Source organism: Callithrix jacchus, chromosome 4, assembly GCF_049354715.1.
Source record: "Callithrix jacchus isolate 240 chromosome 4, calJac240_pri, whole genome shotgun sequence".
NCBI classification, from domain to species: Eukaryota; Metazoa; Chordata; class Mammalia; order Primates; family Cebidae; genus Callithrix; species Callithrix jacchus.
The window spans coordinates 162,611,472-162,621,259 of record NC_133505.1 but is presented as its reverse complement, the minus strand read 5'-3'; the positions used below and the strand labels follow the sequence as shown (position 1 = coordinate 162,621,259).

Below are 9,788 nucleotides of genomic sequence, written 5' to 3'. Positions count from 1 at the left end.
TTCCTTTGACTTTTTAGAGCTATTCGTTTTTAAAACCCAGAGCAAGACCCTATAGTTACAAACATAAGTGAATCAGACAATTGGATAAATATACATGCAAAGAACAAGACCCACTGGGAATGAAAATGGCTGCATTTTGTAACACTGTAATTTATAACTTGCATGGCTAGGAAAGGGGCAATGGATCCTAAATTATCCTTTTTTATATAAAAAAAACATAGTGCATAACATCATCTCCTACACAGAAAAACCAGTGAGTGGCTGATGTTATTTCTTCCTAGGTAAGGAATGGTTTCTGAGAAGATTGCCCGTGACCTGCCACCCATCATACTGATTTGGGTATCGTCAGCTGTTTCGTTAAGGGCTGTTGCCACTCCCAGTCACTCGTGGCTCTTCATTCTTGCTGCACAATCAGCATGAGCTGTTGTGGGAACTGAGCCACCCCATGGGTGATTGCTGGGCACCAGTGCCACCTGTCAGCTTGGGTTGCCTCCCAGTTAATGACAGCTATGCCGCACTTGCAAGACTGCCTCAAAGTGTCCTTGACAGATTCTGTTTCCTGCTTCATTTCCCAGTCACGGTGCACATGCAGGTAGGAGGCCACCTCACAGAGGCACAGACTCACCAATGGAATGTTTTCTCACTTTGAATATTGGGTCAAATATTTGCCTCATGTTCTTTGTATAGTTTGGAATTGGTGAACGCAGAGAGTTTCTAGTTTACGATGCAGCTGTGTTTCAAAGCTAATTTGGAAATCTGTTGGAACTTGGGCAAAATATTCTTTTAGAAACAAGGCAAAAAATATTGGTTACGTTCTTGAGTCAGCATATCAAAAAATCAGGTAGTAGAACCGTAATGTGACAGTTGTACAAAGAAAAAATATATGCTGACACGGATGTCTTTCTAGCTACTTGTGATAAATTCTGGGTCTCAGCCTATGTAACCCTGTCAATGAGAGCCAGAGGAGAGAGTCTGGAAGGGTGGAGCTAAATTTCCAGTCCACAAACCCATAGGCCCGTGGAGGCTGTAGGCAAAAATTTAGTAATTTTGAGACAGTCAAAATCATTTGGGGAAATAAGATCCACAAGGCAGCACCTTATACGATGGTTCTCTCCACCCTAGCTGCTTCTTGAAATCGCCACAACCAGGCAGGAAATTCAAGTTGGCATCAACGACGCTAAGTCTCATTGATAGAATGTTCCCTCGATTCGCTCTGCCAGCATTACCCCTTCGGTCTTTCAAACCCATAACCCCAGTCTAATCATGAGAACAACTTCAGACAAATTCAAATTGACAAACATTCTACAAAATAGCTGACCAGTACTCTCAAAACCTTGACAGGTCGCCCAAAGAAAATAAAGTCTGAGACACATGTTTCCTATAGACAAAATGTAGTGGGGTCTTTTTATCCTTTTCACATACTCTAACCACGTCCGTCTTTTCGGTGATATGTTAAACCATTCAATTTCAAATAATTATTGATATGGAAAAATTAATATCTATCATGTTTATAATTTTCTGTTCATTTCTTCTTTTTATTTTTAAATTTACTTTCTCTAATTTTAATCAGGCATTTTATGTTTCCATTTTATCTCCTCTGTAGCATATCAATTACACTTTTGAGAATTTTATTGAGTAGGTGCCCTAGAGTTGACACTATGCATTTGTAAGTAATCCAAGTTTACTTCCAAACAACACTATTCCACACTGTGTGCAATGCAGGGACCTTATAATAGTATTCCCAATTCCTCCCTCGCATCTTTTGTGACTCTTGGTCATTCATTTCACTTATACCTATGCTACAATCTTCCAATACATTGTTAACTATTATTACTTTAAACAATCATCTTTTAGATCAATTAGGAATAAGAAAAAATTTAAAAAATCGTTTTACCTTCATGTATTCCTTTTCCAACACTCTTCCTTTCTTTATAGTTCTTCCTGAAGAACTTCTTTTAACATTTCTTGCTAAACACTTCCGCTGACAATGAATTCTCTCAGGATTTTATTATTTTTTTTTTTTGGAGACTGAGTTTCACTCTTGTTGCCCAGACTGGAGTACAATGGGGTGATCTTGGCTCACTGTAACCTCCGCCTCCCAGGTTCAAGTGATTCTCCTGCCTCAGCTTTTCAAGTATCTGAGACTACAGGCGCAAACCAGCACACCCAGCTAATTTTTTGTATTTTTACTAGAGACAGAGTTTCACCATATTAGCCAGGAGAGTCTCAGTTTTTATTTGTCTAGCAAAGTCCTTTTTCTCTGTCACTTTTGAAGAATTTTTCCACTGGATATAGACTTCTAAATTGATGTTTTGTTTCTCTCAACAGTTGGAATATTTTACTCCACTTTTTTCATGCTTTCACAGTTTGTGACTAGAAGTCTGCTGTAATTCATATCCTCGTTCCACTATAGGTAAGGTATTTTTTTCCTTCTGGAAAAATCATCTTTGTTGTTTGTTGTTTGCAGATTGAAATTATATACCCAGATGTAGGTTTGGGGGTGGGGAGTTGTTTGGTTGTTTGCTTGTTAGGGGAGGCTATTTACCCTACTTTGTGCTCTCTTAACTTCCTGAATCTGTGGTTCGGCGTCTGCCATTAATTTTGCAAAATTCTTGACCATTATTGTTTAAAATATGTTTTCCCTGTTTTCTCTTTGTTTTCCTTCCAGATTCCCATTATGCATCTGATATACCTTTTGAAATTGTCTTCCAGTTCTTGGATACCTATTTTGATTTTTTACTCTTTTGTTCTCTTTAAATTTCATTTTTGGAAATTTACATTAGTCTGTGTCAGATCCTGAGGTCCAGGTGTAGCCCAGGCTGAAGTCTGAGGGGAGTGGGTGGATGAGCAGAAGGAACACTTGGGGGGCCATAGGCAGGTGAATATGGTTTTATTCAACAGCAGTTCTCTTATACAGTTATCTTGAACTAGCTTTCTTATGATCAGCGTTTCTTACACTGTCCACCTTTATCTCAGCTATTTGCTCTGGCTCTGTGGCTCCTGCCACCACCACCACCACCCCCTCCCCCCACCCCGCCGCAGCTACGTGGTTGGCTCTTCCCTGCCTTCAGGGCCATCAGCTTAACTCTTTCTCTCTCTGGGCATGAGCAAGCTGAGGTGTATCCTGGCTCCCTCCTGTCCATCTGCAAGATGGACAGTTTTGGGTCTCTCTCTTTCTCTGGGCACCAGCACGCCTGCCACGTGAAGCCATGTTGAACTGAGCCAACCCAAGCCCCAAGAGTCAAGCCCCATGAACAGCGTCAACAGGACAGTTATACGTTTTACAGACAACAGTGGCTCCAAGCCAAGGGATGGCATTCCCATGTTATGGCTACATGGCTGTGATAACAGGTAGAGTTATATGCCTGCACTCTAAACTTGCTGAGTCATGCAGACCTGGATATCCACCTCAGCTGATTCCTTGACCAAAGCACATCCATGTACCTTACGGCATGTCATCAAGCTCACTGATTCCTTCACTGGGCTATTCACAGTCTGTTCATATGCCCATTAGGTGCACTCTTTCTTTCTGTTAGTTCCCTGCCCCCCGTAGATTTTCATTTTGATTCTTTCTTGTGGTTTCCATCTCTCTGTTTATATTATCCATCTGTTCTTGCATGCTGGGGTTTTTTTTCCATTAGAGCTCATATTAATTACAGTTATTTTTAATTCCCTGTCTGATAATTCAAACATCTGTGTAATATCTGAGTTTGGCTCTGATATTTGCCTTATCTTTTCAGCCTTTTAGCTTCCTTGTAACTTCTTTTGAAAACCATAAACAATTCATTGAGTAATAAAAATGGTATTAAATAGGCCTTTAGTGTGAGACTGTATGTTAACTGGCTAGGAACTGGGGCTGTGTTGTTTACTGTAGTTATAGGTGCCTTGGCTTCAAATGAGAAGTCTTTGTTTTTGCCTAATCTGTTGTTAGGGGAGGGTATTTACCCTACTTTGTGCTCTCTTAACTTCCTGAATCTGTGGTTTGGCGTCTGCCACTAATTTTGCAAAATTCTTGACCATTATTGTTTAAAATATGTTTTCCCTGTTTTCTCTTTGTTTTCCTTCCAGATTTCCATTATGCAACCTAATATGCCCCTTCAGAGAGCATCTGCCTGTTTCAACAGTTTTAGCTATGATCCGCTGTGATTATAGTACTGTTTTACTGATGTGGTGGGGAAAGTCAGGTGCTCTATAATCTTCTGATTAAGATTCAATCTTTTAGTGGGTCTGTTTCCCTGGGCTGTGACCTTCACAAGTGTTCTCCACCCTCTCCATCTCTTTTAGATAAGATAGGAAGGCTAAATGGGGCTGGAGTAGAAAAAATGCTCTTCCTCCAAGTAGGATAAGGCTGTGATCATCCCCTCCTCCAGTAGGTCTTTGTTACAGAGGACGCCCTGGTGCATTTCAGGATGATTACTCTTCCCTTTCTTTGCAAGAACAAGGAGGAAATCTTTCTCTGCTCTTCACCTGGTGAAGCTTGTGAAGAATTTGCAAAAGTACACCCACCCAAGACTGCAGCCTCAGGAGTGTCTCACTCTCACACCATCAGTCCATCAAAATTGCTACTGAAGCATTTGTCTCAGTCCCTTTCTGCTACTATAATAGAACACCTAAGTCAGGGACAAGAAACAGATGTATTTCTTACAGTTCTGGAGCCTGGGAAGTTCAAGATCAAGGGGGTTCACATCTTGTGGGGGGTCTTCTTGCTGCATTATTCCATGGTGGATGGCATATGGGCAAGAGAGTGTGCAAGACAGAGAGAAAGACAAGAGAGGGCCAAACTCACTTTTATAATAAACCCACCCTCATAATAATAAACCTATTCCCAAAATACTGACATTAATTCATTCTTGAGGGCAGAACCCTCATGATTTAATCACCTTTTAAAGGTCCCACCTCTTAACACTGGCATTGGATAGTGAGTTTTCAACACATAAATTCTGGGGGACACATTCAAATCATAGCAGCATTCCTGCCAGTTTATGGCTCCAAGTGCGTCTGCCCCAGGTAAGTGGATCTTAGCTGTAACTCACAGGATTTGCCTGCCTCTCCAGATTTCAGGGCGGTGGTTCACCCCATAACCTCAAGAAAATCATTGACTTTTCGGTTATTCAGCTTATTCCTATTGTTAAGATGGGAGTGGTGTTATCCAAGCTCTTCCCTTGTTGAAGCTGAAACCATAAGTTTGCATCAGTTACATTTAAAATCTCTCCAGATGAGTCTAATACGCCGCCAGAGTTCAGAACAACCAGAGGAAAGTGAAGAAGCTTTGAACTCACCTTGCTTTGAATTCCTACTCCAACTTTTAGAACCCGTGACAATGAGCAACTGTGAACAAATCATTACTCTTCCTGAAACTTAGTTTCTGTCAAATGGGATGTTTCCTACTTTTCGGCATTCGCGTAAGAATTAGAAACAATGCAGTAGGCATAACACTGCCATATATTACCTTCTCATTCCTTTTGTTACAACTAGCATTTATTGAGCACTTAACATTTGGTGTGTTCGAGCAGTAAATCTATATTGGCTCATTTTCTCTGCATAAGTCTCATTGAGATAAAGTCTAACTCTTTATAGGTGAAGAAACTAAGGCATAGAGAAATTCAGTAACTTGCCCTGGGTCACACAGGCAGTCAATGGTAGAACTGGCCTTTGACTTCAGGTAATGTGGCTCCATAACCTCTACCTATCCTCTACACTCTACTCCCTGCAAAAGATAATCCATAGTGCAATTAGAAGGCAGTGGCTAGGTTAATTTGTGTGGAATAAAGATGAAGAAAAATGGACACATAGTCACAATAAATTAAATCAAATAATACTGAACATATTCCTAGAAATAATATCTGTAGCTACATAAAAGGTATAGTTTAAAAACCTGTGCTGATAAGACGTTTTAGCCACCAAAATGAATTGACCTTCATTGGAAAACTTTTTTGTACTTGGGTCTTTCCCAGTAAATTCAAGTTGAGAACCAGCATTCTGTGCAGTTTTTATTATATAATCATATTCGTTTATTAGAATAAATTATAAATGTTAAATTTGCTTAAAATATTCTGAATTTGATAAAATTCCTTTATATAACACCATTTAACCTGCATACCTGCTTTGAGTACATTAATTAAGGAAAAATATTTTAATTCGATCAGCCATTTTTCCCATATGAAAGCAATAAATCATTTTGGATTACCTTCCTAAATGCTTGAACCATGAAGCTATACAGCAAAAGAAAAACGCTGTAACTTAGTAAGGCTAATGAATAATTCTTTTTTTAACTATAAATTCAAAAACTCTATGACACCAGATCAATTAGTTAGACCTATAATTTCAATATTAGCACATGGCAACACATTATTTGCTGCTTATACAACAGAATCATAATCATCAATTCATTATTTTTATAACAGCTGTACTGAGATAACTCCTCATTATTAGAGCACTCTCTAACAGGACTCAAAACTCAGGACTAAAAGTTCAAGAATTATCTTAAATGCAAAAATTGATTTTTTAAAATATTCTGAACTGAAAGCTATCTGACAGCACAGCAAATTCTGAAAACTAAAACCCCCTTGCATTGGCCATTTACATTTTATTTGCCATTCTGTTGCAAATCATGTTACAGCAGATGCCTAGTCAGATGGCAGGATTTCTATATGTTTGGATTATGACAAACAGGTAAAACTCACATCGATTTCAAAAGCACTTGGAATAATTACTTAAATCAAAATGCTCTATGTGCTTAATGGAATAATATTCTACTAATAGAATCTTTTGTTGCTTCCTGCTTAGGGAATTCCAGAAAGCTTTCCTGTATCCTAAACATTATCACATTCTTTCAATGAGACCTAAGATACAATCTGTTCAGGTGCCTTCATCGTATGAAAGAGTCATCACTGCAAAATGTATGGCTCCATCATAACCTAATACAACACAGTGATTTGCAATATGGTGATTACCACTGTGATTTGATTCATTAATTCTCAGTAACAGTTGTTAATCAGCTCATTAAGCAAGTATTGTACAGAAGATTTCAACCAGGGGAACCTCTTAAAAACCACTAAATATCTTCTTTTGCAATGGGGAGGAAAAAGATATAGGATCAATGCCAGAGGAGTAGTCTATAAATATGGCTGTTTGTCAACTATGGCAAAGTTTTAAATCATTATGCTTTTATAAAACTATATAAATTATGAGCACTTTGTGCCTTTTCCAAAGAAGGTGCTCACAGTGAAATAACTCCTTCCTTGGGCCTTCCTGGATTTAGCAACTATTTTGTTAAGCTGTAGAAACAAACTCTAGGCCAGGCACAGTGGCTCATGCCTGTAATCCCAACACTTTGAAAGGACAAGGCAGGTAGACCACCTCAGGTCAGGAGTTCAAGACCAGCCTTATCAATATGGTGAAACTTTGCCTCTACTAAAAATACAAAAATTAGCCAGGCATTGTGGCATGTGCCTATAATCCCAGCTGCTCAGGAGGCTGAGACAAGAGAATTGCTTGAACCCAGGAGGCAGAGTTTGCAGTGAGCTGAGATTGGACCACTGCACTCCAGCCTGGGTGACAGTGAGACTCCATCTCAAAATAAAAAGAAACTCTAACCCCACATCTCACATTTCACCAATATGTTGATTCTTTTTCTTGCCTCTATAACATATAATTCAATAATATGTTCAAGTATTTGAAATATTGAAGGTTAGATTTAAATTTAATTTGGGTATGCATTAGTTGACTTTAAGCAACTTATTTTATCTTGAAGTATGTGATAAGTAAATGTCGAGTGATAAGCGAGTTGAAGTGCTTTAACTAACAGTAACAAAAATGTATGACTTACTTCCCAGTTTACAAAGAAATTTTAAACTCATGACGTACTTTAATCCTTACAAAACCTGGAAATATGTTATCATTAGCCCAAATTTACCCACAAAAAACCTGAAGCTGTAGTTAAGTGACTTGCCTAGTTGAAAAGTTTGTACATTCAGTTCTTACAACCACACACTTTATGTTCTTTCTACTAAAACACACTGATTTTCTCAGCAACTAATCAGAAGCTGGCAGCCTCCCCATGGAAATAGGCCTTGTTTTTGTTAAAGGAAACATTATTGGTGACACTTATTAAAGATGGTAAGGAAGACTTTATCCAAGAAGGACTACCACAGTGGGGTTTTGTATTATAGTAGGACAGAGAGATTAGGCTCAGGTCCAAAAACCATGAGGAAAAGTGGGGATTTATAGCCAAGGAGCAGGGTAGGGTATCAGAGGATGGAAAACTACTAAGAGGAAGGGCAATTGCTAAACTGACCTCACGGGAGTTTTGCTGAAGTTAGGCCAGGGTGATTCAATATCAAGGGTGGTCAGACTGAAGGTGGGGGATTTTTGCTAAACTGATTCAGTAGGAGTCTTGCTAAAACTGTAATAAATGGGCTAAGTGTAGAGCCCAAGATTCGAGCCTTGTCAGAAAGAGGACTGAGAGGGGCCCAGCCAGAGTTAAGTCAAAGAGAGGGAAAAATCTATGCTCCTTCTATTAAAACACGCCGGTTTTCTCAGTGACTGATCGGAAGCTAGCAGGCCTCCCATTGGGACATGTCTTATCATCCATAACCCAGAAGAAGGAGGCTTGAAGCATAAGGGTAAGAGAGATCTAGTTAATGCTTAGAAAGGAAGTGGTCTAAAATCAAACTTCAAGAAAAGTTTCCATGCAGTGTTACTTACATTGGGAAGCACAACCATTACCGAAACCTTCCGATACATCGTAAGTCATTTATCACAAGTCTAAGGAAACTAAATGATGGATCAGACTCATTGAATTAGAGCCAATCAATCATGTGACTTGAAATTATTCCAATGAAATTATAATACCAGCATCTTCTACCATTCTAGGTGCAATGCCTCATGAAGCATGACAAGCACCTGACGTGCTTTTCTTCTGAAATGAGAGAGTTTCTCCTAATCACTTGCCCATGCATACACACAATGCGTGCTTCGTGATCCACGGGCCACTTCCATCTCTTCAGTGGCCTAAGGACAGACATTAAAAATAAGCTCATGATTTGTAAGAAAAGCAGATACGGATGAATTCCAAATAACCATATCCAACTTACATAAACCAGCTCAAGAAGACATTTTACTAATTTAATTTCTGTTTACTAGGTATTGATTGGATTGATCAGTATTCATTCAGATTTGTCCTTGGTTGTGTGTGTTGTGTATTGATTCTACTTTTTGTCAGCCTATTAATTTTCAATAAATAATGTCTCAGAAATTGCAGATGAGCAAATTAAAGTGTAATGTTATAATGTGTAATATTACTTTAAAATCTGTTTTTCAAAACAAAATAGACCAGTATCACACTTATGAAATGTAATTGTACTCATTTTTTAAAAAAAATTTCTGACTGCTTTTATACAAGGACAAACTTTTTATGTTTATAAAATGGAAATAGGGACAACATTGTTGGAAATGTTAGCCTCCTAATGTTGATAAGAATTGTGTTTCTACAATCTCTGTTCTTGAAATTATGCTGCATCTACCACTGTCCTAAAATACAACTTTCAAGAAATAATAAAGTCAAGCCTAAATGTGTATATTGTCAAATTTCTCAAAGAAGAAAAAGTTATTGTTAAAATTTCTTAAGTGGCTCCTGAGTCCTCTTTTTCTATTTCCTTATTCCATCGGCACTCCTGCTGTTCTTTTATTACACATTATGCTTTGTCCTCTATTTTATAGGTATTATTGTTCTCTTTCACTCTTGACCAGACCAAAAGCTAGTATTACATACAGTGTACCTTAGGAAA

The 9,788-nt window shown here is 38.5% G+C and overlaps 1 long non-coding RNA gene across 1 annotated transcript; it reads left to right on the top strand.

Moving 5' to 3' along the window:
* The first annotated feature begins 295 nt into the window (after positions 1-295).
* LOC118152717 (uncharacterized) lies at positions 296-9,562 on the top strand. The gene is made up of 3 exons (XR_004741447.3): positions 296-592; positions 2,329-2,413; positions 8,875-9,562. It is a non-coding gene; the product is annotated as an uncharacterized LOC118152717 (long non-coding RNA).
* Positions 9,563-9,788: the final 226 nt, after the last annotated feature.